This window comes from Pecten maximus, unplaced genomic scaffold, assembly GCF_902652985.1.
Source record: "Pecten maximus unplaced genomic scaffold, xPecMax1.1, whole genome shotgun sequence".
Taxonomy (NCBI): domain Eukaryota; kingdom Metazoa; phylum Mollusca; class Bivalvia; order Pectinida; family Pectinidae; genus Pecten; species Pecten maximus.
The window spans coordinates 2,173-6,655 of record NW_022981899.1 but is presented as its reverse complement, the minus strand read 5'-3'; the positions used below and the strand labels follow the sequence as shown (position 1 = coordinate 6,655).

The following is a 4,483-nucleotide window of genomic DNA, read 5'->3' as shown; positions in this document are numbered from 1 at the left end:
TACTCGGACAAGAGTCATTTTTAAAGGACAATGTCATTTTCCTGAATAAAAAGCGATTCTTCAGAACTTGATGGGATTAACCTCACTCCGAAGATAATTTTTCAAGAAAATGTGAATAAATGCCTTTCGGGCGAGGAAAATGCCATTTTTGTATTCCCCAGTGACAGAACAGTAAATAAATCCTGTATACAAAAAGTCTTGCTTTTGGGTCATTTTTATTTTTTTCAACGGAAAAACTATTCCCTATAAATTCATTCAATCGATCTTCCGTATCATTTATTTGCGTTGACAGTTTTTCAATTTCTATCTGTAGATTTTCAATTTCATTCTCGCCATCATCATCGGCATGAAAACTGTAAATGTGGTCAAGAATGTGGTCGCTAGAGTGGTTATGATCACAGACATTTGTCACATCACCATCATCTGTCTGGCAGCCTACATCACTAGTGCCAGGACCTGCTTGAATTCCAATTTCCTAAAACAAAATAAATATTGTTTGCATTAATTCATTACACATTCAATTTTCGTATCCTTAAAACTAAAAAAATCTAAACTCCATATATACATTAGGTAAATTACATTTAGTTTTACAGCATTTATCCCTCAAGCTCCCTACTGGAAATTTAGGAGGGATGAGGCACAGTGGTAGCGAGTGTGACTTGTAACCAGACCAGAGGACCTAAGGTTCAAGCCCTAGACAGGGCAAGTCACTTCACTCTACATTACTATGTGGTATTATATAGTGCTGGGCATGTGAATGTGAAGTGCGTTATCGGCTGCTTGGCTATATACTCCCCAGAAATATGAGAAATTTTCTGTTTGGTGCAAATGGACCAATGATCAGGTTAGAACTGGTCTAATGGTTGTGATAAATGGTATATAAAAGTTTTACATTATTATTATTACTATTATTCAAGCTAGTTTAGATCTCTATGGATCCCTAATAAATGCTGCATTCTTTAACCAGTCCCCCACCCCCACCCGACACCTAAGTGCTACCTAATACTGTAAAAAAAATCATGGTATTAAAAACTTACCACTCCAAACAAGTTCAGGAACATCCAAATTCTCAGAATCATCTACAACCGATTCCAGTGGTAGTCTCATTCATGGTTGTTGACCTCTTCAATGGACTTTTTTCTAGGAGTATGTACAGTTATCCATGAGAAGACTTTTGGTGTCTGGTCAGGTTTTAATGTCCAGTTTTTACTTATAAGTCCAATGGAAATGTGCTCCATTCATATATTTATAAAAGAATATGAGCACAATTTCCTTTGTTCCAAAACCTTTTTCAGTCTTTGAAAAACAATGTATCCTGTGCTAGTTCCATCTTTCTTGAAGGCAAAGTTGTCGCATCCATAAACAGAACACTGCTTCCCCTTGGATGTCAGCATATCTGTGGATATGGATTATTGAAAAATATTTATGTATAATATGTTAATGCATATAGATCTGAATATTTACACAGTTTTGACTGAGAAAAATGGAAATGACCTACATGTATATCAATTGGCATTTTATAAAAATGTTACAATAAATAGTTTAAGTGGCCCGGGATACACCCAGTCCGGAAAACCGGCGTTCTGTCAGGGATATACATAGCGGAATTAGCAACTCAACTAGTTTGGAGACTGACATAGGATGAGTTTTGTATTTGTGCATTGAGCCATGAAGGTGTGATTACCACTATATGTTGCTACAACTATACCAGCAATTAGGTAAATTGGATAATTTCATCAAAGGTCTGATCAGGGCTTTTTCTTATGGCTTTTTTTTTTTTTTTTTGGGGGGGGGGGGGGGGGGGGGGGGGCGCGTTAATGGGCCCCATTCCCAATTGAAATTATTTCATATTTAAGCCAAATTTCCAAAATTTGCAGTTCACTCCTGAAAAAATCTTTTCCAATTCACCAATTATCTTTCCCAAAATGAGACAAAAAGGCCCTTTCCCAAACCAGTGGAAAAAGCCCTGCTGAAAATTTATGTAAAATTAAGTACACTTTTCAAAAAAGGTTACTAATAAACTTGATCACAAGCAATGTAAATGTATTCCGTTTTTAATTGATTCAACTTTCTCCTGATTCAAAAATGAAAAGGATTTGACGAGAAGTAGGAATGAGGTCACGATGGTTTTGTAGTTCACTCGATGTCATCTCGCCATATATGCAATGTAGATGTCGTTATTAATATAGATAGACAGATAGAGACAGGCTACCAATCCCTGTATGGTGTATGTACGTTCCTGGTATCGTACTCGTAGATACGACTACTGACAAGACAATTGTCGTTACAACAACAGTGAATATGTGATTGCCATACTTCTAAAAGACCGATAGAAACATTACTGAATTACATCTACAAAAACAACCCCCCCCCCCCTCTGACATTGACAACACGCAAATTGTATCGTTTTTGTTTTGTTATTTACCTTCTGATGTTAAACAGAAAATCTTTGTATTGTTTTAATGCATTAGTTAATAAGGAATTTATTCTATTTGTCCAAATTGTGCGATATTCTTCACGGAAATACTCTTACCTGCCAAAGCCGGTACAGCGAATCTTCGACTCGATCTTTGTCAACAAACAAGTCAACACCGGTCGCCTCGTTTTCGATCGAAACGCAAAAGAGTTCTACCAAGGGGAGGTAATAAAACATACTGCGTGAAAGGGTCTATTGTCCAGATGATATTAAAGCTGTTTTGTGCGCGCCTACTGGCAAAGCAGCACACAGTATTGGTGGCCATACTATACATTCATTGTTTTGCATACCTGCAAACCAGGGGTTCAAATACAACCCCCCTGATTCTCGGCAATTCGATTCTTTCAGAGTGAAATTTCATGCCTTGAAAGTTGTGTTCATAGATGAAATATCTATGGTCGGTAACCGGATGTTCAACTATATCAATAGCAGGCTTCAAGAAATCTTTGCGAAGCAGCAGCCATTTAGTGGTATTAGCATTATCGCAATAGGCGATCTGTTTCAGTTGAAACCAGTTATGGATGGCTGGATTTTTGATGATTTGACAGCAGATTATGGACCACTGGCTATGAATTTGTGGGTAGAGCATTTCAAGTTGTTTGAATTGACAGAGATTATAAGACAGAAAGAAGACAAAGTCTTTTCTGAATTACTGAATCGTCTACGTGAAGGCCTACACAACCATGCAGACTTGGACACTTTAAAGGATCAAATTCTTTCAACAGGACAAATTCCCAGTGTTACTACCAAACCACATTTGTTTACAACAAATGCTGAGGTTAATGCTCACAATACAAATGCATATGAAAATGCTGAAATAGGATACAAATGTATTATTCAGGCAATATACACTGTAAATGGTGATGTTTGAGAGGATGTGAAAAACAAGATCAAGAACCAGATATCTGATGATCCAACAAGAACAATGGGTTTGATCAAAATACTTCCATTGGCAGAACATCTACCAGCTGAAGTGTGTGTCAACATTGATGTAGAGGATGGGTTAACAAATGGAACTCCTGGAATTGTCAAACAACTAGATATGCGGGTACATGGCTCCACCAGATACAGTATTGTTTGGGTTCTTTTTGAGGAAAAATGCATTGGAGCTAAAAAAAGAACAAAATATAGTCATTTATATGCACACGGTATCTGTAAAACATGGACTCCTGTTTTAGAGATTACCACAAGGTTCCCTGTTGGAGGAACTCAGTCCTGTTACGTAACACGGCGACAGTTTTCGCTTAGATCAGCAGCTGCAAAACCTGTTCATAAGTCACAAGGGTCTACTATGGTAACTGCTGTCTACATTTCGGAACAAGGAAACAGGAACACATGCATTATGTTGGCTTGAGCATGAACAAAAAATAGCCGCATCAAAAGATGTTGTACATGAAATGAAAAAGATTGAGAGAATATGCGAGCTTACAGTCATGCGTGCCAATTCTAGGAGATATTGATGCAGACTTGAAAATAGTGTACGCATGTGGGTTAATGTTGCATATATAATTGAAAAGAACTAAAATCGCTATGTTTTTAGATAAATGCATTATTTGATAATCAGTTCTGTTTGTTTCCTTGACCTGATTGTAATGTTAGGTGTCAAATGTCCTTATCACGATGTTTTAGTCGGTCCTCGTGTTTTCGCGTGGTCACGTGACCGGCACGAAGGACAGCATTAACACTTGGTCGGTGAATATGGCCAGAGCACCCAAATAACGTCTTTTGCCGTACAAACAAGCGTGATACTTTATTCATGTAGAGTTAAATAATGGCGTTATAAACTGGTATTAATTGACAAAGTGCCGATTAATTGACTACTCTTAATAATTTTGTAGTAGGAGAGGATTTCAGGGACTGATTAAAACTAAGCATCGTAAAAAACAACGTACAGTATTAGATATTATATTATTTTGTTACCAGTCAGCTCGACGACGATCGAGGGGATTGTGACGTCGCCAGGTCATGTCTGGCTGACCCTGTTATTGTCGCTTATCCAGTTGTAGC

General features: G+C 37.6%; 1 long non-coding RNA gene across 1 annotated transcript; it reads right to left on the bottom strand.

Annotated features, from left to right (window-relative positions):
• Positions 1–284: 284 nt before the first annotated feature.
• On the bottom strand, positions 285–3,242 carry LOC117320299. The gene is made up of 3 exons (XR_004530998.1): positions 2,534–3,242; positions 1,038–1,396; positions 285–475 (listed from the first exon to the last, which is right to left on the bottom strand). It is a non-coding gene; the product is annotated as an uncharacterized LOC117320299 (long non-coding RNA).
• Between the last annotated feature and the right edge of the window lie 1,241 nt (positions 3,243–4,483).